Raw genomic sequence first — 26618 nt, forward strand, 5'->3', positions numbered from 1 at the left:
AGCTGAAAGAGCTGGTGGGGATCAGCTGCTCACTTACCTCCAGTCCAGGTCTTGGAAGGCTGATTTAAGACAGCTGCGCCTGTTTCAGTCTGTCTGTGTGTTGTGCAAGGTGAGCAGACCTTGCACGTGCTGCTCAGACTCTGCTGGAGGCAGAGAAAATCACTTTATTTAAACGTCTGAGGCCATGCTGTATATGGACTGGTTATTTTGTGTTTTGTTATACCTTTTTGGAACCGGAAAGAGGCTGTGATATTTTTGTTTCCTGCCTGGTTTATGGACATTTAATAAACCCCCAGTTTGTTTGAACCTGCGGACTGCATTCCTATGTGAACCAGCGCCTAACACAGAGCTGACCCCTCACAGTGTGAACATAGCCTATAAAGTTTGCTAGCTTGTGCATTGGGAGGTGAGTAGTGCTGGTAATGTCAAACCAGAAAATACCAGTAAATTAAACCAGGAGACCAAGGATATTTCTGTGAGATTTATTGTAAACGCGTTTCAAAGTTAACAAACTCCTTCATCGGGACAGACCACAAACTTGATGAAGAAGTTTGTTATCTTTGAAACGAGTTGAGAATAAACCACACAGAAATATCCTTGGTCTCCTGGTTTCATCTACCAGTATTTCCAGGTTTCATCTACTGGTATCTTTGGCAGCGCAGCGAACCCCATCTCTCCATTGTTTCTTCCCCTCGAATTAACTTGCGGGTCTGCAGCAGCCGACATTTTCAAGCTGTTTGAGTTATAGTGTTTCCCAGAACTCCATCAGGCGAGCAATTCCCAGCACCCCGATCCCCCTTATACACCGGAGAAGACCCTATTGCGCTATTGTTTTTCCAGTTTTTCTTCATTTACCCTTACCTTTGTAGCAGAGCTTCGCTGTTGCTCACCTAGTTTTAGGCCTCCTACCCAACTTTTTCTATTAGCATTTATCAATTGTGGTAGCTTATTGTTATAGCAGACAGTAATATTATCACTGATCATGGTATTACCATTTGCTCAAAAAGAAAAAATCTCAATGATATTTGGCTATTGTAAATGTGCCCTAGAGAGTATTACAAACAATTTGGCGTTAGTATATAAAGAATGTTGCATAGATATTTGAAATTTATTAATAGTAATTCATCAATTGCTGTGTGATATTTTGATCAATGCAATGAGCTATCTCAGGCAATCGGGTTGCAATAGAGTACGGAGATAGATTAATAGAAAAAGGCAACACTGGGAAAGCAACCTCAACTTGTGTTATGGTACATCCTATACATATACAGTATATGAGGGCTGATATTTTTATATCACTGATTACAGGGTAGTTTTATATAATTGATTACAGGGTAGTGACGCGCCCCCTGGGCCGTGTGTGGGGGAATACCCGGAGCCGAGTCTCTGTGTAATGCTGGGGGTTTGTAGTCTCCGTGGCGGCGACCCAGTCCGGTGGCTCAGGGTGGTCAAACCAGTGGCGGATCTGTTTATTTGGTTCTTAATGTTTAAATGTCCGACTATGCCACCCGTGGATTGCGGTCACTGAGAACCGCCGCTGCGGGGCAGACCGCTGAGGCTGATGTTGGGTGCGCAGCAGAGGGTAGTATAACTCCCCACGGGAGGAGTATAGCCTCAGGGTAGCGTGTGTAGATGGTGAGGGTTGTGGTGCATGGGCGCAGCAGAAATGACTCAGAGTCCATGCAGTGCAGTTCAGGTTCTTTACTGTTGGTAATGGAGAAGGCCCTGCCGGGAGTACTGGCTAACATTAGAGGCCTGGTCAGTCTGTGAGCGAACAAGAGTCCCCCTGGTCAGGTGGAGGTGTAGGCCATCCCGTCTGACTGCACTCTTCCTGGCTACCTTGCTGTAGTCGTGTAGTAGCCCACATCCCTGAGTGTACCGTGTGGTGCTCAACTGTATGGCTGGTGACTTGGGGCCTTTGGTACCTTCCGCTCCTCGATGGCAGTGCCGGTCCCTTGCGTGTGACTGAGCCTCCGGGCTTTCTATGGCCAGAGGACCTGAAATCCCCTGCCTGGTGGTTTCTGCTGCTGGATGTGGATATCCTCACAGCCTCGGACTCCGGTGTCCGGTTCTCTGCGTCTTCTGCCAGGATGAGCTCTATCAGCTCCAATCCCTGGCCTTCAGCTCCTGGCTCCTACAGAGCTCCTTGCTGATCCTCTGTCCCTTCCTCTGGAACTAACTCGACTCACCCCGCCCCAGATCCAGTTTATAAAGGGCAGGTTCCTCCCCTCCCTGGACTGGGGCAGGAGGCGTTGCATGCAATAGTGCTCCTGGCCAGGAAAACCCATGCTCGCTCTCAGACATGGTATTTCTACCACTGTGGCAACCAGACCCCTGGGGTGCCACAGTAGCACTCACTCAAATTCCACCTACCAATGCAGTGCAGGGCATTTTCACATAATATGTACCTGGGAAAGGCTAAATCCATATGCCAGAATGTCAAGACTATTACAGAGTCCAAGAATGACCCAAGTTTTTCTTGTAGAGAGCCCAGTGGTCCTTGCTTGTGTCCTTCCATGTACGACAGTACACGTTCTAACTACAGAAACCTCAGAAGTCCACGGTCAGTGAAAACTACTATTATTCTTCTCACACCAATATCAGGTTCGGACAAGAACAACCAAGGTTAAGCGGTGGAAAACCCAATCAAATATTTAATTTGATCAAATTTAGAAATGTATCCAGGAATGCAAAGAGCTTCTGGAGAAATTCGGGGAAAGTTTAAGAGGTTGTGATTCTACTGAATACTTTGCTAAAGACTTTAAAACTACTATTAACCGCTTCCCGACCGCCCACTGTAGATAAACGTCCGCGCTGCCTGGGCTCTGTGCAGCGCGGACGTTTAAAAACGGTGGGTGGTCCCGCAGCGCTCAGGACCCCCAGGGTCCTGCAAGCACTGCAGGAGCAGTGCAGAGCGATAGCTCTGACAGGGAACATCATCGGGACCTGATTGGATCAGGTCCCAGTGATGTTAACCCTTTGCTGTCTTCTATATGCCACGATCTATAGTGATCGCGGCATATAGAAGACAGCAGGAGGAGAGGGGGTCGTCCACTTACCTCTCCGACGACCCCTGATACCTTCCAGGACCTTGGGTTGCTATGGCAGCTGGAGGTCACATGACCGCCTCCAGCTCTGCCATATATGGTGTCCTGCCTGGCTCAGACTGCAGCCTGCAGCTGAAGCCTGGCAGGAGACTCTGACTGTGAAACAGTCAGTGAAGATCTCATGTAATGTAATATATGTCTATTACATTACATGAGATCAGGGATCAGAAAAATAAAAATTAATGTCCCATATAGGGACTAAGTAAAAATGTAAAAAACAGTAAAAAAAAGTAAAAAAAAATGTTTTGAAACTGTTAAAAAAAAATACAAAATAAATTAAAATAAATAAATAAAATATTAAACCGATAAATCCGTATATTTATGCAAAAAATAAAAAAAGTACACATATTTGGTATTGCCGCGTCCGAAACAACCCGAGCTATAAAACTGTCACACTAATTAACTCCTTCTGTGCACACCGTAATAAAAATAAATAAAAAACGCCAAACAAAAAGTGGAAAAAAATGCGATCAAAAAGCAAAATGGAAATAAAAATGGTACCGCTGAAAACGTCATCTTGTTCCGCAAAAAAAAAGCCGCCATACAGCTCCATCAGCCGAAAAATAAAAAGTTATAGCACTCAGAATAAAGCAATGCAAAAAAATTATTTTTTCTATAAAATTGTTTTATTGTGTAAAAGCGCCAAAACATAAAAAAAATATACAGTAAGTGTAGTATCGCTGTAAACGTACTGACCCAAAGAATAACGCTGCCTGATCACTTTTACCACTCGCAGAACGGCATAAAAAAAAAACCTCAAAAAACAATTCCTGAATTGTTGGTTTTTGTTAATTTTACCTCCCAAAAAACGGAATAGAAAGCGATCAAAAAATGTCCCGTACCCAAAAATGGTACCAATAAAAATGTCAACTCGTCCCGCAAAAAACAAGTCGCCACATGACTCTGTCGGCCGAAATATGGAAAAATTATAGCTCTCTAAATATGGCGATGCAAAAACTAGATTTTGCAAAAAAAAAAGCGTCTCTTAGTGTGTGACAGCTGTCAGTCATAAAAACCCGATATAAATCTGGTATCTCTGTAATCGCACCGACCCAAAGAATAAAGTAATCTCATCAGTTATATCACACTAGGAACGGCGTAAAAAAATAAATAAAACCAATTCTTCACCTGCTACTGATTTGTTTATTATGTCTCCCAAAGATCGCAGTAAGGCTCTGCTCACATTTATCCTGCGCTCTGCGCTGAGCACTTACGCCAGAGTTTCCGTGTAAATCTCTGAAATACGTGATTCAGCCGGAACCTATGACGGAAGATTCCCTGTAATGAGGCAGATATAGGCCACTGTGGATGCCGTCTGGCCTGTGATCCCACGGTGTCATTTGTTTTAGGCGTGCATAAAAGTGCGGTTGGCCACAGTTTTGTGAACTTCTGAAAAAAAGGACACTGCTAAACAGAGGCCAGACGGAGTCCAGAGTAACTCTGCTGCCTCATTACAGTGAATGGATCCCGCAGGGGTTTCATCTGAATTACATCACTTGGAAATTTAGATGGAAACCCCGATGTAAGTGCTCAGCCTAGAGCGCCGGATAAATGTTACGTAAAATGTTCCCAATAAAAGCTTCAACTCAGTCCTCAAAAAAAGCTAGTCCCCACTCAGGTCCGTCATCTGTTAAAAATATAAGGGACTTCCAAGTTACTGGTAGCAGAAAGGCTCTGGAAAAGCGAAATGGCCCTTGCCCCCCAAAAGAAATTCAGAAAATTTTGTGCTCCCAAATCCAAATGCCTATTCTACAATAATTTATTCTCCAATTGTCAAATAGCGCTCCGTCCCCCCCAGATCTCGCCGTATGGCTGAGCGGTACGATACAGCCACATATGGGGTATTGACACTTTTAGAAGAAATTGTGTGACACATTTCGGCACCATTTTTACCCATTGCCCTGTGTGAAAATGTAAAATCTGAGGGTAAAACATTTTTTTGTGGTAAAAATATAATTATGCTTTTTTCACTGCCCAATGGTATAAATTTAAAAATTAAAAAATACTCACTACTTCCCTAGATGAATTCCTTGAGAGGTGTAGTTTACAAAATGGGGTCACTTGTGGGGGTTTCTGCTGTTTCGGCATGTCAGCGACTCTTCAAATGTGACATGGTGTCTGCAACCTATCCCTGCCAACATAGCGCTCCTTTCTCTTCCGAACCCTGCCGTACACCAAAGCAGTGGTTTTCCCCCATATATGGGGTATCGGCGTACTCAGGAGAAATTGCACAACAAATTTCTTGGTGCAATTTATCCTGTTACCCTTATGATAATGCAAAATTAGGGAATGAAAAACATTTTTTGTGGGAAAAATGTGAAAATTTTATTTTTATGGCTCAATATTATAAACTTCTGTGAAGCAGCTGGGGGTGCAAGGTGCTCACCACACATCTAGATAAGTTCCCTAAGGGGTCTAGTTTCCAAAATGGTGTCACTTGTGGGGGGTTTCCACTGTTTAGGCACATCAGGGGCTCCCCAAATGCAACATGGCGTCCGCTAATTATTCAAACAAATTTTACATTCAAAAAGTCAAATGGCGCTCCTTCCCTTCCAAACCCTGCCGTGCACCCAAACAGTGGTTTTCCTCCACATATGGGGTATCGGCGTGTTCAGGAGAAAATGAACAACAAACTTCAGGGTGCAATTTATCCTATTACCCTTATGATAATGCAAAATTAAGGGATGAAAAACGTTTTTGTGGGAAAAATGTGAAAACTTTATTTTTACAGCTCAATATTATAAACTTCTGTGAAGCAGCTGGGGGCGCAAGGTGCTCACCACACATCTAGATAAGTTCCCTAAGGGGTCTAGTTTCCAAAATGGTGTCACTTGTGGGGGGTTTCCACTGTTTAGGAACATCAGGGGCTCCCCAAACGCAACATGGCGTCTTGTAATTATTCAGACAAATTTTACATTCAAAAAGTCTAATGGCGCTCCTTCCCTTCTGAGCCCTGCTGTGCACCCAAACAGTGGTTTTCCCTCACATATGGGGAATCAGCGCGCTCAAGAGAAATTGCACAAAAAATTTTGGGGTCCATTTTTTCCTGTTACCCCTGTGAAAATAAAAAAAATTGGGTCTAAAGTAACATTTTTGGGAAAAAAGTTAAATGTTAATTTTTTTCTTCCACATTCCAAAAATTCCTGTGAAGCACCTGAAGGGTTAATAAAGTTCTTGAATGTGGTTTTGAGCACCTTGAGGGGTGCAGTTTTTAGAATTGTGTCACTTTTGGGTATTTTCTGTCATAAAGACCCCTCAAAGTGACTTCAAATATGATATGGTCCCTAAAAAAATGTTTTTGTAAATTTTGTTGAAAAAATGAGAAATCGCTGGTCAACTTTTAACCCTTATGGCTCCCTAACAAAATAAATTTTGGTTCAAAAATTGTGCTGATGTAAAGTAAACATGTGGGAAATGTTATTTATTAACTATTTTGTGTGACATATCTCTCTGATTTAAGGGCATGAAAATTCAAAGTTTGAAAATTGCAAAATTTTCAAAATTTTCGCCAAATTTCCGATTTTTTCACAAATAAACGCAAGTGATATCAAAGAAATTTTACCACTATCATGAAGTACAATATATCACGAAACAAAAATCTCAGAATCAGGGGAATCCGTTGAAGCGTTCCAGAGTAATTACTTCATAAAGTGACAGTGGTCAGAATTGAAAAAATTGGCCCGGTCACGAAGGCAAAAACAGGCTCTGGTGCGAAGTGGTTAAAAGGGATATCCACTACTTGGACAATCTTTTCTTAAATTCTATATTTCCCCATGTAAAATAAAGAAGCAGATACTCAGCACCCACACTGGCGCCATTCTGCTTTTTTCATTATTTTACATTTAAGAAAGGGTGGTGAAAGTGATGGACAACCACTTTAGGGGTTTAGAGTGCAGTTATGAGGACCATGTACCAGTCCTCAGTCCCTTCCTATCAGATTTGTTCCACCCATGGCAGGGAGTATGCAGATTGAAAAACAAATTATATCCTACTACAGGAGCTTTGGAGACTGATTTTGGGACAATTCAAACACAAAGAGACTTGAATTGATATCATGGTTGTTGTTAAATTGTTGCATGGTCTCTTTTGACTTTCAAAGCCCAGGATCTAGTACAGGATCTCATTTAAGGACATTGTTACATTGTTGATTTTATTGTGTGGGAGTATCATGTTCCACAACTTGGGAATTATAACGTGTGCATTGTGTTGTTACTGTTCCGCTGGTATGCAATCTTTTTGCATTGATAACTTTGTCTCTTGTATCTCCCTGTAATCAGACTCTGATGCTGTTAGATCTTCCATTCTGTGTAGATCATCATTGTCTACTACTACCATCCTCTTTTCAAATCTAAAAAAAAATTCTCATTAGACACTTATGAAAATATTTTAATGGAATTGAATTCTACTCGAATATTACAAAAAATCCACTTTTGCCAAAATTCTGATTTTTTTTTGTAATTTGCTTCCCCACAGATCCAATAAAATGGTGACCATAGGTTGCCATTTTGTTGAACCATAAAGCACCATTTACAGGTTATAAAATACAAATGTACTTACTGCTCATCTTTCCAGCACCTCTGCTCCTCATCACCATGAGCACTGAATTCCCGAACCTCTTCATGCTAAGCCATGACTTCCGGCTCTGATGAAGCCCAAGACGTTTGTGCGCATGCACGTGCAAGGTCACACACAGACATGTCATACCGTCATGACCTTTCACGTGCTTGCGCATAACTCTTCTGACCTCATCTGTGTCTGAAATTCCAGCCTAACGTAAATAGGCATGAGCATTCAACGCTTGCAGCAGAGATCAGATGTGAGGAGTAATGGACCGGGGATAGTCACCTCACCACTCTCCTCTCCGGCTGCTCCCTGCTCCTAGTCTAGTCCTCCACAACTCCCTTGGGCCTCATGTCTCAGCCGGAGTTCCAGCTGTGAGGAGGACACTGCTGTAAATAGCTGGGGCCTGCTCACAGTCTAGGCTGAACGTTGGGCTGGAGATGTGGTGCGATGGAGGTGCAGAGGACCAGACAGCGGGCAGGGAGAAGAGGAGGGCTTAGACAGGTAAGCGGTAAAGTGAGTATGAGTATTTTCTTATTTTTTTGCACCTTACTTTTATTATGCACTTATGTTTGGAGAGACAATAATAAGGGACATTCAATGAGTAGAGAGTAACTTTTCTGCGAATCGAATTTCCAGGGAAAATCCGCAAGAACAGATGAAATAAAATTTAGCCTTATCCGCTCATCTCTACTTATCATCTTTTACCTGCTGTTTAGCGCATAACTACGAGTATTTCAGCCTGAGAATAAACCTCTCCTGGAGTCTTCATACATGGCAGCTGAGTCAACTCTGACAAAGTTTCTGGATGTGAGTATTGGTTCAATACCAACATACATGGTGACACCACCTCAGGAACCTCACACGTGCAGCCTTGTTATGGAGTCTCAATAATATCAGTGTAGGAAAGTGGGGAGGGGAGAAGCCACCAGAGATCTTCCTATGACACCCAGTCCCCTGACAGCTCTTCTCTGAATATCTTCTCTGATGTTTTAGAGTAAAATACAGACAACTGCAATAACACAGGTTCCCTTTAATGAATAAATTCACTTGGCAGGAAAACCCCTTTCATCAAGATTTTTTCTGCAAGAATTTGATTGACACATTCATTAACTGATGCTCTATGTTGAAATGGAGCAAAGAAACATTTCAATCTTTACATAATATATATCACATTGGATTTAGTGATGATCGAGTATGTTTCATTAACCCTTTCCGGCGAGCACACTTAGGTGCTTGCCAAGTATTTTGGCATGCTCTGGATTTCTTTTATTGTCGTCGCAGCTGCAAGTGCCACCGCTGTTAGACAGCTGTGACACATGCAGAGATTGACTTATGGACAATCAATCTCTGCATGTGTCACAGCTGTCTAACAACCGTGACAAATGCAGCTGCGGCAACAATAAAAAGAAATCCCGAGCATGCTGAAATACTCGGCGAGCACCCGAGCATACTCGTCAGAAAGGGTTAATGAAACATACTCGATCATCACTAATTGGATTCCAAAGGAGGCAAATTGTCTTGTCCTTCTTGATAATATATAAAAATATAGTAGGTGTTCTTCTCTGGACATGCAGAGATCATCCTAAATAATAATCCTTTCTCAGTAGCTAATTTAAGAATCTGTTCCTTAGTAGAATATGTGGGCTGAGCGAAGCAAATATCCTTCACAGGGCGATTACATTACTCCAACAAAGGTGTGTCTCTGCAAGCTAAATTTACATCGTTGTGAAGCTTTAGTGAAACTGAGAATCTATAACTATTACATTATACAGTTTCTGGCGGCAGGTCCAAGGAAAAGTAGATCACCTGGTTAGGTAAAGTACTACTTAAAGGGAGTCTGACAGCCCAAATCTAGTATAAACTATGCACATAGCCTTGTGGGGATTCAGCCCCTATAAAAATCCCACCTTTAGCAATCTAATTGCTGCAAAAAAATATATTTAATTAAATGTACTAGTTAGAGTGATCGGTGCATACTCTGGGTGACCAACACTACGCAAAGCAAAACACCACTTAAACCTAAATCCTTTATTAGATAATAAATATATAAAATGCCATTGTTACTATAAAGTATAGGAAAGTAGCCAATATACTTGTGACGCGTCCCCTGGGCCGTGGGGTACTCGGTGCCGGGCCAGTCGGTGCTGGGGGTGTCACAGTGGTGGTGACCGGGTCTGTGACCCAGGGCGGTCAATAAAAGGGGATGTTGAGAAAAGGGGAATTAAAGTTTTATATAATTGTTCATGAAGCCACCTGTGGTATGCGGCTATATGGAGCCGCCGCTGCGGTGCAGATCCTCTGGAGCTGATGATGACGCAGCAGAGTTGGCTCAGCTCTCCACCGGCAGAGCTTAGCTCCAGGGCAGGAAGTGGTGATCTTATAGATGTTGCTGTGCAGTGTAGTGCAGGAGATGGTGCAGATAATGACCAGTCCACAACTTAATGGCGGTTTCCTCTTATCTTTACTTGCGGTGGTTAGGCAGACCGAGGCACGGGTACTAGCTGGTAGTAGAGGTCCGGGCGGCCTGGAAGCAAGTTGGGAATCCACCTCGCCAGGTGAAGTTGGAGGCCTTCCCTTTGCGCTAATCTCTTTGGCCCTGCTGCGTATAGCTGTGCTGCAGCCCTCTTCCCTTAGTTAAACGTCTTTGTGCTCACCCGTATGGCAGGCAGCCTTCCTGGAGTGTCGCTTCCACGTGGCGGTGCTGGGCCCTATGTGCTGCTGAGCCTCCGGGCGTCTGATGGGGCCAGGAGACCTGCAGTCTCCTGCCCTCCAGTTTCTGCTGCTGGGTCTTCAGTGCCCCACAACCTTGGACTCCGGTGTCCGGTTCTTCTACGCTCCTCTCTGGGGTGAGCTGCCTTGCAGCTCCACTCCCCAGGTCTTTCCTCGTCGTTGTCCTGACTTCAACTCCTCTCACTAACTCTTGCTAACCCCGCCTCCAGATTCCAGTTCCTAAGGGGAGGAGCTCCCCTTGCTGGTCTGGAGCCAGGAAAGTGTTATATACTGTTATACCTGATTAGGGGACCCCTGCTTGCTTCCAGGCATGGCATCACCCCTTGTGAGGGAGGCAATGCCACTGTGGCAACCGGAACCCTGGGGTTCCACATGTGCACACACACTAAATATCCCAAGATACTTTATAGTGGCAAATAGTATGTGGCACTAAAGAGAAGAAGAGTATATAAATAAATAAAGCAAAAGAGCAAAAAGTTCTTATTGATGCCCCGTAAGGCCTCATTCCAATGGACTGTACACTAATGACACACTGATGAGAAAAACAGATACAGGGACCATACACTGATGGAAAAATGGCCACACAGACCATACACTGATGACACACTGATGGGAAAAACAGGCACACGGACCATACACTGATGGGAAAAACAGACACACAGACCATACACTGATGACACACTGATGGGAAAAATGGACACTCGGACCATACACTGATGACACACGGATCATACACTGATGTCAAATAACAATAGACTGACCGTCACTTTCAAACAGAAAACTGGTGTGTACGAGTGCAAATTAAGAGTAGCCATCTCTATAACAAAGGAGCACTCTGTAGAACTATGGCATGTAAACATGATTTATATGAAATTTGAATAGCATTACATTACATTACATAATTAGGCCAATTCATACATGCAGAGCAGCCAACGACAAGATAGGTTCCCAGCAACAGTAGATTGCCTTGTCTTTTGCTGCTGAGCATGTATGAATTGGCCAAATTATGTGCTAAGCATCTTCATTTTTTCTTATTATCTAGAGCAGTAATGCTATTCAAATCTATAATATAGCTAAAGCAGAAAAATTCAGTTCACAGATGAAGTCCAAAAAAGTGCATTTTTTTTCCAAGTTCATGAAGCAAAGATTAAAATTGCGTGTTCACAAAAAAAAGAGAATACAGGCATCTTTTGACGCGTTTCGAGTGGCAAGCGCTCTTTGTCAAGAACAAAGAGCGCTTTTATGGACTTCATCTGTGAGCTGTATTTTTATGCTTTCTCTGTTGGATGTTGCGCCCTGCCCAGGTGCTATCCGTGCTCCATAAGTCTGGAGGTGGTGAGCTGGATTTATTTCTGTGACTTCAATATAGCTGCCTAGAGTCTCAAATTTGTCAGGACTGTCTTGAATTTTCCGAAAAATTTTGGCAAATTTGGGTACATCTTGGTGCATGTTTTGCTCGTGGCCTATTTTGTCCATTCCTGGGGCCATGAAACTGTGCTTGTAGAGGATCAGACTGATGTAGTTGATATGTAGTTTTGCATTTTTTTGAAAATGCAGGGCAACAAGAAAGAAATGGTCTATGTCTGTGTGTAAGGAGGGAAATGAAAGCAAGGGTTCGAAGAGGAAATAGAGGATGAAGATTGTGATTATGCTAAAATCCTATGGTTGGAACTCAAAAGGGGCATTTTATAAACTCCAAAACATCACTGGAGAGATGGAAGGTCGATCGCATAATCAGATGGCACGGGCTGCACAGCATAGTACGGAGGTGATAATGGGACATTTTAACTACCCAGATATTGATTGAGGTCATGGTTCTGTTTCAACTGCAAAGAGGAGAAAGTTCCCTTAGTTTGTTGCAGTATAGTTTTATGGGCCAGATTGTGGAAACAATACTCTGTTGAATCTGGTCATTTCTAACAATGCAGAACTTTGGAAATGTCCCGGTTAAATAAAAAACTTGGTAACCATGACTGCAATATAACTTTATATAGCCTAAATGGTAATGAAAAAATAACTCAGGCTGGAAAGAAAAACCCTTAGGGACTGATTCATTAAGACTAGCATAGTACATGGCAATTCTAAATAAGGGCTCGCTAGAGTCATTAATACCACTTAATGAATTTGGTGCATCTTCTCAGTGGTGTGCACCTCCATGCACCTTCCGGAAATACTAATTCAGGGAGTTAATCTCTGGTGTAAGTAATGGCGTAACTTTTCATTAATTCAGCAGGCAGGCGCCACCATGCTTCACCTGCTTTGGCAGAGCTGGCTGTGACTGACGTGAAAATGCCAAAAGACGCTAAATGTTTTATGCCAGAAATCTGGAGTAAATACTTTGATAAATCAAACCTAATATTTTAAAAATGTTCTCAGATTGAAGCCTGCACTTTATAACATAGGCTGGGTGCAGTTGTTGTCAAAATAGGAGAACTTTAAATCTAATTTGGTAATTATACTGTATGGGTGGTGGACTGTGCTGTCGTATTACTTCCCCTGAAGGAATACGTTGTTTGTCCTGCATTGTTTGTATATATTCTGTTGCAATGTGTTATTGTATATTGTTAGCAATGTATAATGTAGGATGTGATAATGTAAGGTACTACAATGTATAGTAATGTACAGTAGTATAAGTATTGATACTATAGTGTAAGGTGTAACATTTTAGGAAAGGTAGTACAGGATGTAGATAGTTGACAATAGGGTAAGATATAGTTAACTTTTGGGACTAGCCCACAGTGGGAGGGGTTAGTGTTAGAGAAAAAGACTGGTTTTCTGATAGTTGGGCAGATAGGGTTTTGAGTGCATAGTGAGCAGAGCTGCAAAAAGGGTGACCCTGAATGAGAGGAGACTGAAGAACGAGGGATAGTAAGATCCTGAGGAAAAGTGACCGACGAGATAGAGAGGCCTTCCGGAGACAGTGTGATCACTGAAGATCAGGAAGCAACATATTCCCTTTTAGAGCTAATTTGGTTTAAGCCTGCAACAAGTATATATATATTTTTTAAACTTGATCCTTAATCCATCCACTCACATCCCTTGGTTGAAGTTGGTAGACATTTGTCTTTATTTAACCATGCCGGTTATTTAAGTCTTGTTATACATAACATTCTATTAGTAGCAGCAAGGAGTACAATTTCTAAATACTGAAGCGCTCTATTAACAATAAAATGGCTACTTTAAGCAGGGCCATGAAAAGGGTTAGGCAGGGTAAGCGTCTGCTTATGGCACCATCTCAGAACAGGTTGGGTGAGGACTCACTTTTCTTAAACTGTGATGCATTGAAAAAGGAGCATGCAGTGAAGGACAATAACACTGGCCACTGAAATCCCCCCGATAGAAGCGCTCATTGGCCAGTGCTCCTGTCCTCCTTCAGGACAGATGCCACTCATCTGCTCCAATCTCTGTGTCTCCAGCAATCCATAACATTGCTTATATCACAAGAGCGATGCAACCTTTCAGTGCTCTGACAGTACAATGAAGGCTGCAGACCATCAGCCTCTTCTGATAGGATCCAGTGCTCACCTGGCATAAATAATGACAATTCTTTTAACCCCTTAAGGACCAGGCGATTTTTTGCTTTTGAGCTTTAGTTTTTTTTCTCCCCGTATTCCAAGACCCCGTATTCCAAGGTAGACTAACTTTTTTATTTTTCCGTTCACAAAGCCAAATGTGGGCTTTTTTTTTGCAGGAAAAGTTGTACTTTTGAATGACACCATCCATTTTATCATGTGATGTCCTGGAAAGTGGGAAAAAAATTGTAAGTGTGGCAATGGACAAAAAGACCAGATGCTGCACACCTCAACGCGCGTTTCACTGAGGGTCGCCAGGACCTCCTGACGAAACCACAGGTAACTAACTATTTTAGGTTTATTATGGTGCAACTATATGGCAACATACCATATAGTCATGTACTCCTTTTGTGACACATGACCTCTTTAGAGATGGTGGCTATTAGAGCAATTACTTTATCTATCCTTTGTTTACCAGTTCATATGGGCTAGGGAATATGTATTTTTGGTATTGAATAAAGATATTTCATGTTATATTTTTAGCAATACGGCACACATATTTTTATACCCTGTGCCCATATGTTGTAACAAGGTTATTACTGCCTTTCATTGTTTCTGCATTGCTGTCTATACTATGTTGTTATTTTATGATAACAGTTTTTCTGTTGTCTTTTTATGTATTCTACATATTTCATTAAACTTTGTTTGATATTTTTATATATATTTGGATTATAGTGCTCATTCACCTTCTCTATAAGTATACAGTTGAAACCAGAAGTTTCAACTGTATACACATATGCATGTTTTTCTCAATATCTGACATGAAATCAGAATAAACCTTTCCCGTTTTAGGTCAATTAGGAGTACTATAATTTTTAATATTTGCCAAATGCCAAAATAATGAGAGAGAGAGAATATTTTAAGGCATTTTTATTACTTACTGCAAAGTCAAAAGTTTCCATACATTTCATTAGTATTTGGTACCATTGCCCTTAAGCTGAATGTTTGGGATCTCCTTCCACAAGCTTCTCACAATAGTTGGTCAGAATTTGGGTCTATTCCTCCTGACAAAATTGGTGTAACTGATCCAAGTCTGTAGGTCGCCTTGCTCGCAGCCTTTTCAGCTTTGCCCATAAATTTTCAGTAGGATTGAGATCAGGGCTTTGTGATGGCCACTCCAAAACATTGACTTTGTTATCCTTAAGCCACTTTGTTACCATTTTAGCAGTATGCTCCGGGTCATTGTCCATGTGGAAGACCCATTTCCGCCCAAGCTTTAACTTCTTCTCTGATGTCTTGAGATGTTTCTTCAGTATTGCCACATAACCTTCTTTTCTCATGATGCCATCTATTTTGTGAAGTGCAGCAAAACAACCCCACAACATGATGCTGCCACCCCCGTGTTTCACAGTTGGGATGGTGTTCTTAGGCTTCCAAGCTTCTCCCTTTTTCCTCCAAATGTAACAATGGTCATTATGCCCAAAAAGTTCAATTTAAGTTTCATCAGACCACAGGACATGTCTCCAAAAATTAAGGTCTTTGTTCCTGTGTACATTTGCAAACATTAATCTGGCTTTTTTATGTTTCTTTTGGAGAAATGGCTTCTTCCTGGCAGAGTGGCCTTTCAGCCCATGTTGATACAGTACTCGTTTCACTGTGGATATTGACACAATCTTACCAGCTTCCACCATCTTCTTCACAAAGTCTTTTGCTTTTGTCCTTGGGTTGATATTCACATGTCGGACCAAAACATGTTCATCTCTGGGACACAGAACCCGTCTCCTTCCTGAGTGGTATGATGGCTGGACATTCCCATCTTGTTTGCACTTGCGTATAATTGTTTGTACAGATGAACGAGGCTCCTTCAGGTATCTTGAAATTGTATCCAAGGAGGAGCCATACTTGTGCAAGTTCACAATTCTATTCCTGATATCTTGGCTGATTTCTTTAGACTTTCCCATGATGCTACACAAAGAAGCAGTGTGTTTCAGGTGTGCATTAAAATACATTCACAGACATCATTATATGGGCAGTCCAGAATTTTTTAAAGGCATAGTAATCTTAGTATATGTAAACTTTTGATTTTGCAGTAAGTAATAAAAATGCCTTAAAACATTCTCTCTCTCTCATTATTTTGGCATTTAGCAAATATTAAACATTATGGTAATCCTAAATGACCTAAAACAGGAAATGTTTATTTAATGGATTGATCATTTATTATATTAAGGAATCATTGTTGTCTCTAATTATATAGTTTTATGTTCATTACCTGGCACTTAATCATGCAATAAAAGCCAAGCAAATGAGGAATCAAAAAAAAACAAAACAAGAAAGCCAAAAAAAAAATTACAAACAATATTGACAAATTGTATAGGTCAAAGTACATACAAGTTAATAAAGATTATAAAAGCTGAAGCTCTTCTGAGGCCAAAGGTAATCTATAAAAACCACAAGGTAAAAAAAAAAAGATAAGTGAATACTAAGGATGGTTATGTTTCAAACAGCCTTATATTTTGTTATGATATTTCCACAAAAAAATCAGCATAGCAGCTTGTTCTGGAATCTCCCACCACAACACATTCGAATGCTAAGTCCACTATAGTAGCTTTTTATTTAATTATACGTACTATGTGAAAACAATCTGTAGGGGTTGTCCACTACTATTTAAAATATGCCAGAGCGTTTTTATTACGAAAAGCTGCTTCTTTGTAATTACCTCCCTCTGCCTTTTCTGCCTGTGAGCGGCGCCATCACTGGCCGCTTATAGGCAGCATGTGACCCTCTGCTGACGTCCCATCTGAGGTCCCCATGGTGGCTGCTGGGCTGTGGGCGGGGTTATTCCACCATGTCACACCCATCATCCACCGATGAATGAGGGTGGACTGGGTATGGGGATATCCCCACCCACAACCCAGCAGCCACCGTGGAATGCGGAAGAGAGAGACCCCCGGCTGCAGCCTGGACTTGTCGTGACGTCAGCGGATGTCAGAGCCGGCTGCAGCCGGGGGTCCTGTGATGCCAGTGATGGCGCTGCTCACATGAAGAAAAGGCAGAGGGAGGTAATTACACAGAAGCTGCTTTTCATCATAAAAAACGCTTTGGCATATTTTAAATAGTAGTGGACAACCCCTTTAAAGGGAACCTGTAAGGTGATTCATGCTGCTTAAACTTGGGTCAGCATGAATCAGAGCCAGGCTACATGATAGCAGCCAGAACACAAGATAAAAACAAAATGAGCATATACTCTATAGTAAGTAAGTAAATAGTAAGAGTACATGTAAATAACATAGGGGACTTAGTTAACAGTATTTTAATCGAAAAAGCATAAAAAAACATCCCACCACGACAAGGTGTCCCCAAATGGACCGGTCCTATCCTGTCTCTAGTATTAAAACCTCATCTTGTGTCAGCCGACCTCAATGTAGATCAGAGCAGAATAGGGGCCCGACTGCCCATGGCAAGCTATATAGATGAAATTAGCTCAAAAGGGGGACCACACCCCTGTTTGTACAAAGTGCAAGAGAATACAGCAAAACCAAAGAAATGAGCTGGAACATAAGTTAGTATAAATGCAATGTGTAAGAGCAAGTTCACACTATGTCCATTTAACAGACAAAGCCCAAGAAAAAATAAACAAAATATGAATATACTCTATAGTAAGTAAATAAGTAAATAGTAATAGTACATGTAAATAATATTGGGTATCTAGTTAACACTATCTTGATCAAAAAAGTGTAAAAGCCATCCCACCACGACAAGGTATACCCAACCCGGATGTTTTTTTTTTATGATAGCAGCCAGGTATATTATCAATGCTAGACACTTTCATAGAAAATATACTTTAAAGATCTGTCTGTGGATCATAAGGAGAGACGAGACAAGTCCAGCTTCGCCCCCAACTCAAAGCTTCTCACAGCCACTATAGGTGATGTACAGGTCTCTCGCTATGTACACACAATGGAGAGACTTGTCAATTACCTGACCTGCAGTTGCAATCAAGGAGCCAGACTGTGATTTATGCTACCCGTGGTTTGGGCAGCATGAATGACCTGATAAGATCCCTTTAATTTTGATTAAATATTTGTAACCAGTTTGCTTTTACCACTTGCATGCATTACAATTAAACCGGTATAAAATCAAAATTGAGCAATTTAGGAGAAAACATGAGGGACTGGAGACTAGAGATGAGCGTTGTTCTACTCGAACTGTTCGCCAATCTCAAATTCGAGCTGTTTTGGGCGGTGTTCGAGCCGTTCGGCGAACACGAACAATTTGAGAAAAATTCGGCTGTTCGAGGTTATGTTCGATAACTGTTCGTGCACCAAAATCATAACTGGATTTTTTCTCAGTAATGATGAAAATTAATGTTAATACGCAGTTTGAGTGTACAGCGGGGTGGGGGGAGGGGCAGGGGATGGATCTCTGCAGGAACAATGAAGATCTCCATTTTTTTTTCTCTTTCCCGCATTTGCAGTGGGGAGGTGCAGTCTGTCAGCCTATCAGCAGCGCACACACGGAGCGAAGTGCTTTTTTTCACACAAGCAAGGGCATGTGTCATTGGCAGTGTATGTCACATGTCCTTGCCCTATAAGACCAAGCCATTTTCCCCGTCGCCACCATTTTCTCACTGCTGCAGCTGCGTGTTAGACGGCACCGCTGTTGCTGTGTGCGCTATACCTTGTTAATTTCAAGCCAATTTTCGCACAAATCTACAGATAGCTTGAGAGTAGGGAATAGTTGTGATTGCAGTCCTTTTAAGGACAAGGTTACAGCATTTCCTACGACTTTTATCAGGCAGGTCTGTGCTCTTAAATAGATAGGTTGTGGGAGTAAAGACTAATTGTAATTGGAGTCCTTTTCAGGACTAGGTTACATCAGTCCCTATCAGTTTTTGCCAGGCAGGTCTGTGCCAGTGCTGTGCAAGTTTTTTTCACAGCATTTGGCTGAATCTAGCAAAGCTAATCCTTTTTGGCCTATTGCAGAGTGTGTTAGTCAGTGGAGTAGCCTATCTGTGTTGCAAGATATACCACCTGTGTATAGAATACCAATTTTTTTACTGCACCTAGTGAAGTAAAATCTTTTGGGCATAGCATCATTCTATTAGTCCATCTATACTGACCTCCATCAGGTTGCAAATTGAATATAATTTTTTTCTGCATCTAGCTCTGAAAAAATATTGGGCTTCTAGCTGTGTGTGGGTCTTGTTCTATTAATCCATCTATACTGACCTCCATCAGGTTGCAAACTGAATCTAATTTTTTTCTGCATCTAGCTCTGAAAAAATATTTGGCTTCTAGCTGTGTGTGGGTCTTGTTCTATTAATCCATCTATACTGACCTCCATCAGGTTGCAAACTGAATCTAATTTTTTTCTGCATCTAGCTCTGAAAAAATATTTGGCTTCTAGCTGTGTGTGGGTCTTGTTCTATTAATCCATCTATACTGACCTCCATCAGGTTGCAAACTGAATATATTTTTTTCTGCATCTACCTCTGAAAAAATATTGGGCTTCTAGCTGTGTGTGGGTCTTGTTCTATTAATCCATCTATACAGACCTCCATCAGGTTGCAAACTGAATATAATTTTTTTCTGCATCTAGCTCTGAAAAAATATTTGGCCTTCTAGCAGTGTGTCGGACTTTCTCTATTAGTCCATCTATACTGACCTCCATCAGGTTGCAAATTAAAAATAATTTTTATCTGCATCTACAGTACCTCTGAAAAAATATTTGGGCTTCTAGCTGTGTGTGGGACTTGTTGTATTAGTCCATCTATACAGACCTCCATCAGGTTCCAAACTGAATATATTTTTTTCTGCATCTACCTCTGAAAAAATATTGGGCTTCTAGCTGTGTGTGGGTCTTGTTCTATTAATCCATCTACACAGACCTCCATCAGGTTGCAAACTGAATCTAATTTTTTTCTGCATCTAGCTCTGAAAAAATATTTGGCCTTCTAGCAGTGTGTCGGACTTTCTCTATTAGTCCATCTATACTGACCTCCATCAGGTTGCAAATTAAAAATAATTTTTATCTGCATCTACAGTACCTCTGAAAAAATATTTGGGCTTCTAGCAGTGTGTGGGACTTGTTGTATTAGTCCATCTATACTGACCTCCATCAGGTTGCAAACTGAATATATTTTTTCTGCATCTACCTCTGAAAAAATATTGGGCTTCTAGCTGTGGTTGGGACGTGTTGTATTAGTCCCTCTATACTGACCTCCATCAGGTTGCAAACTGAATATATTTTTTTCTGCATCTACCTCTGAAAAAATATTGGGCTTCTAGCTGTGTGTGGGTCTTGTTCTATTAATCCATCTATACAGACCTCCATCAGGTTGCAAACTGAATCAAATTTTTTTCTGCATCTAGCTCTGAAAAAATATTTGGCCTTCTAGCAGTGTGTGGGACTTTCTCTATTAGTCCATCTATACTGACCTCCATCAGGTTGCAAATTAAAAATAATTTTTATCTGCATCTACAGTACCTCTGAAAAAATATTTGGGCTTCTAGCTGTGTGTGGGACTTGTTGTATTAGTCCATCTATACTGACCTCCATCAGGTTGCAAACTGAATATATTTTTTTCTGCATCTACCTCTGAAAAAATATTGGGCTTCTAGCTGTGTGTGGGACTTGTTGTATTAGTCCATCTATACTGACCTCCATCAGGTTGCAAACTGAATATATTTTTTCTGCATCTACCTCTGAAAAAATATTGGGCTTCTAGCTGTGTGTGGGTCTTGTTCTATTAATCCATCTATACAGACCTCCATCAGGTTGCAAACTGAATCTAATTTTTTTCTGCATCTAGCTCTGAAAAAATATTTGGCCTTCTAGCAGTGTGTCGGACTTTCTCTATTAGTCCATCTATACTGACCTCCATCAGGTTGCAAATTGAATATAATTTTTTTCTGCATCTAACCCAGCCAATAGTTTTGGCCTAATACCACAGTTTGGCCACTCAGCTCTGCTCGGTTACCATCCATTGTTTTTTTGTGCAAACAACTCCAGAGTTGTGAATTAGTTAACCACCAAAATGAGTGGAAAAAGGCCTGCTGCTGGTGGAAAGGGGAATAGGCGTGTTGGGAAGGGGAAAAAAGGTTGTGTCCGTGGGGTAGGTGTTAAAGCAACAGTAACATCTGCAGAAGAAAGACCATCTTCCAGCCAAACTAAAATGTCTACTTCTTTTAGCGGACAATGTGATAAGATCCCTTTCTTACGGCCACGCCAATCGCTACAAATTCCAGATGAGGCACAAAAACAGCAGGTGCTTCAACGGATATCAAGTGCTCCTTTAAGTGGGCTCTCCTCCACATCAACTTCAACATCACAAATACTCCAGTCCTCAAAGGTGTCACCCCAATCGCACTTGCTTCCTCACAGCTCCCAAATCTTCAGCTGCCCGTCTGAGTATGAGGTAGAACAGATGGTTGAGTCTGCAGAGCTGTTTACTCATACTATAGCCTGGGAATCAGAGGTCGACTCCAGCGCTTCTGTGAATCCAGACGAGGAAATGATCTGCACTGATGCCCAGAATCTTTATGAGTCGGATCCAGGACCAGACGCAGAAGGTTCTGACCATAATGTAGACCCTCATTCCCAAACTGTAACTCCTGTTGGTGGAGACAATGAGGAAGACGATGATAAGACTCAAATACCTGATTGGAGCGACAACTTTAGTTTTTTGTCAGGGCAGGAACAGGTTGGCTCTGAGGACGACGGGTGTGATAACACACAGGGTGATGATGATGAGGTTGGAGATCCCACTTACTGTCAACCCACAGTCAGCCAAGAGATGAGGTCAGCAGAGGAGGTGGAGGAAGATGCTAGTGACGACGAGGTCAGGTTGCGTCTTCCTGGACAGAGACGTAGTACTGGAAGCACGTCAACAACTGCATCCTCAAACACAACTCTGCCTCTCACCACAAGTCGTGGTGGCTCTTCAGGTCGCATGGGTGCTAAGCCTTGCATAGCCTGGGCATTTTTTCAGATCGATAAAGATGACCCAACTCGTGTTATCTGTAACATTTGTCAGCAAAAGCTAAGTAGAGGCCAAAAAATACATAGTTTGAGTACTTCATGCATGAACCGGCACATGGACATGAAGCATAAGTTGCAGTGGGAAGCTCAGTGTGCTACAATGCGGCCTAGCCGGCCGGGCCAACCACCGTCTGCCATATCTTGTGCATCCGCGGCCTCTTCATCCTCTGTGACTGGGGGGACAGCAGTCACACCTGTTTTGGGGCGCAGACCTGCCACCTCTTTACCCGCAACAGCCAGCGTGATTGGCAGGTCATCATTTTCTTTGGAGGTGGTAACACCAGCTGGTGTTGAGCGCTGTCCGACATCGATAGCACCACCTTTGGATCAAGGCGACCTAACATGTCCGCCTGCATCTTCCTCACAGACCGGCAGTTTGCCGGGGACACCCTTATCAACCCCGTCTAAGCACAATAGCCAGCCCTCGGTCCCTCAGATGTGGACAAGTAAAAGACCATTTCCTCCTAGCCATGAGAAAGCTAAGAGGTTGAATTTCACCATCTGCAAGCTCTTGGCTACAGAAATGCTGCCTTTCCGCCTGGTGGACACAGAGGATTTTCGAGACCTTATGTCCGTCGCAGTGCCCCAGTACCAGATGCCCAGTCGGCACTACTTCTCAAAGAAAGGTGTGCCTGCGCTCCACTAGCATGTCGCACACAACATCACCGCTTCTTTGAGAAACTCTGTGTGTGACAGGGTGCATTTCACCACAGACACTTGGACGAGTAGGCATGGACAGGGGCGTTACATGTCGCTGACTGGGCACTGGGTAACTATGGTGACAGCAGGACAAGGGGCTGCTGTCCAAGTCTTGCCGTCCCCACGAGTTGTGCGTCAATCCTCTTTATGTCAAAGTTCCTCCACTGCTTCTGCCTCCTCAACCTCCTCTTGGTCTTCCACCTGCACCCAAAGCCTGTCTGGTCATGCCACAAGCTTTCTAACTGCGCAGAAGGGATCCTGCACACCTCCTTACTATGCTGGCAGTAGGGCTCAACGTCATCAGGCGGTTTTTACTTTGAAATGTCTGGGAAATGTGAGTCACACAGCTGAGGAGTTGTGGTCAGCTCTGGAGAACCAATTTCATGAATGGCTGTCTCCACTGGACCTGAAACCAGGGAAGGCCGTGTGCGACAATGCTGCAAACCTGGGTGCGGCCCTTCGCCGGGGCAATGTCACACACGTGCCTTGTATGGCTCACGTGTTGAACCTGGTTGTCCAGCAATTTTTAGCCCACTATCCCAGACTAGATGGCCTTCTGCAGAGGGCACGGTTGCCTAGAGGATTGACGCACAACTCGTGGGGACGGCAAGACTTGGACAGCAGCCCCTTGTCCTGCTGTCACCATAGTTACCCAGTGCCCAGTCAGCGACATGTAACGCCCCTGTCCATGCCTACTCGTCCAAGTGTCTGTGGTGAAATGCACCCTGTCACACCTCCTCCTTGTTGGCGCTGTAGCCGTGTTTGCGTGGGGTGTCCATCAACCAGCCATCCTCCACTCCATCCATCTGGACCATCGAGCGCTGCACGACACTCATCCATGAACAAAACAGTTTTGAAATCAGTCTTCATGTAATGTTTGGCCCACTGGAGCCGTTTCTGCTTGTGTGAAGTGGATAGAGGAGGTCGACAGGATGGCGTATGCACAGCTGCAAACCTCTGAAGGACCCTGCATCTTGTTGTTCGGGGGACGTTGGAGGCACAAGCAGCTTCAAAAACTTGTCTGCTGCTATGACAAGGCTTTTTTGCCGCTGCTCTTTCAACCTGACGTAATTGCCTGTAGGAAAGAGTCCTCAATTTGCCCTTATCAGCACGCACACGTGTGTACTGTGAATCAGCTACATACTTCTTGATTGCCAAGACACTTCATCCTGATCATCGCACAATGTTGATTGTAGTCATGCCTTGACCTAAACACTCCACAATTTGTTGCTTCTCAGCAGCCGACACATCCTTTTTCTTTCCCATTTTGGCAGAAAATGTAGGCTGCTTAATAATGTGAGAGAGCCTTCTTAAGTAGTCTTGCCTTTCATTGGACACACCTGCCAAACTAATTAGCACAGGTGTCTGCAATTGCTTACAGTGATATAAAGAGCCCTGACACACATCACCATCAATGAGTTTAACTGACAAACAAACAAATTCTTCCCTTATCACTCCTAAACACTTTTTGCATAATAATTTGGAACGCAGTGTACATGTGCTTTTCCACAAAACACCAGTGGTTCACGTAGTGAATCTTACAGTTCTAACTTGCCAACCGTGGTCTGTATGGAATTGTTCAATAAAGGGCCCAAAATTAAGATAACATAGATGGGAGAGGTCTCTATGAATAGGAATTCCTAAGTATTTGATACCCTGTGAGGGCCAGGCAAAGGGAAAGTTGGACTGGATGGAATCCTATATGGATTTGGGGAGGGAGACATCGAGGGCCTCAGACTTCGCTGCATTGATTTTAAAATTTTACCATGTAACAAAGTGATCTATTTCAGCCATAACAGCAGGGATGGATATATGTGATTGAGTGATATATACTAGGACATCATCAGCAAATAGAGAGCACTTGTACTCGGTGCCTCCCACCTCAATCCACCTAATATTGGGGTTATGGCGAATTGATGAGAGCAGGTGCTCCGTCACTAGGATGTATAAGAGAGGGGACAGAGGACATCCCTGCCTTGTCCCATTGGTGATTGTGAAAGGTGATGAAAATGTTCTGACGCACCCCCTGGGCCTTGGGACACCCGGAGCCGGACCCTTTTTGGTGGATGCTGGTGGTTGTAGTCTTCGTGGCGGCGACCCGGTTCCGTGGCTCAGGGCGGTCAAACCAGTGGCGGAACTATTTATGTGGTTTTGATGTTTAAATGTCCGACTACGCCACCCGTGGATTGCGGTCAGAGTGAACCGCCGCTACAGGGCAGACCGCTGAGGCTGGTGTTGTGGGTGCAGCAGAGCGTAGCATAACTCCCCACGGGAGGAGTATAGCCTCAGGGCAGTGTATGCGGAGGATGGGGGTGATGGTGCAGGGCAGCAGCAGTAACGACACGGAGTCAGTGATGCAGTCCAGGGCCTTTACTCACAGTTCTTATTATCCAGACTACGTCTGCAGGTAACGGCTGCCCACGTCGTACTGTGCTCACCAGGTGAGGGGCTCAGACAACTCCCAGATAACTTTGGAGCACTTCACAGGACCCCCTTTGTGTGTCCTTTGTCTGGCCTTTCTTACCAACACTTCTGTCCGGCTGCCTCGGGCCTCCTCTTGGTAAACTTGGCGCCAGTTTCCCTGACCCTATGTGGTGCCTTCCTAGCGGGTGTAGCGAGGGGCTGCGCCACATAAAATGTCAGAGCCTCCGGTTTCTAGCTGAGGGTCGTTTCCTGCCTCCACTAGTTCGGGGACCGGTCTCCCCCTTTGGCCTGACCCCTCCACGCAGGTGGATTCGGGCGTGCGGTGGCGACTCGCCCGTCCGCACCCCTGGGATCCCTTCATTCCTCGTTCCTGGAGCCTTCTCCGCTCCTCTTCCTTCCTTCTCCCTCTTCCAGGCCTGGGCCTCTGTTACTAGGCCCGCCTCCGGAGCAGAGCTCATGCAGAGCCCCTGCTCCCTGCCACTTCTGCTCAGACTTCTCTGCACTGAACTAAGATGGTGCCCACCTTTTATACTCCCTTCTCAATGCACCCAGGAACTGCTTCCTCCCTGCTTCTGCACTACAGGGTTCCCCTTCCTCAGTGTTCCCTCCCCCCACTCCAGCCAGGGACAGGGACTGTCGTGCCCATCTCAGGGGCATATTGGTCGCCCTGCCCCACGGCAATGTAATGTAATGCATGCAGGTGTCGGGTCCTGATCCACACTCCATCCTTACCTGAGAGTGAGATATCACACCTCTGGGTGAGGTGCAATACGTCTGTAGCAACCGAGCCCTCAGGGTTCTACAGTTTCATTTATCTTCAGCCTAGGTGACGTATTGCGATACAGGGCCGTGATTTTGGCTATAAAAGGGTCCCCTAGACCCCTACCCCAAGCTTTTTAAGAGAATCATATATGGCGTGCCAGGAGACTCTATGGAATGCTTTCTCAGCATCCAACGAGAGTATCTAATTACAAATTTTTAACTGCATCTAGCCCAGGAAATACTTTGTGCCTAGTAGCAGTGTCTGCTAGTCAGCGGATTATCCCGGCTGTTAAGCAAGCTACACCACCTGTAGTTTAGACACTTAATTTTTTCAAAGGAAATGCTTCGGGACCATGGGATACTTAGTGAAGAGCATCAGGAGGCACCCCAAGGCATAGGGGCTGGGACTGGCAGTAGGATGCCTTGCGGTGGACAGCCGAGCTCGATCCTTATAAAAGCTTTTTAACTGCAGCACCTTTAGTGGACGCTACTGGAGCTGGAATTACCGCGGCTGCTGGCATGAGACTTGCCCTCCAATAGATCCTTGTAAATGGATTTAAAGTGTATTCATTCAAATTAGAGAGACAATTTAAATTAAAAAGCTTAGAGCTGCCTCCACCACAGGGGGGCTCGCTCGACCCACCAGCGGACAGGCACCAGTATTGGGAGAGGGGGGCTGGCCGTCAGGGTTCACCGCGGCTCTGGCACAAACCCGGCGACACGGAGGTGGCACGGGCAGGAGCGGACTGAACGTGTCGGCTTCTCACTTTTTGGATTTTAG

The sequence above is a fragment of the Phyllobates terribilis genome, unplaced genomic scaffold (genome assembly GCF_046119375.1).
Source record: "Phyllobates terribilis strain yellow unplaced genomic scaffold, ASM4611937v1 Scaffold_7__3_contigs__length_470593459, whole genome shotgun sequence".
NCBI lineage: Eukaryota > Metazoa > Chordata > Amphibia > Anura > Dendrobatidae > Phyllobates > Phyllobates terribilis.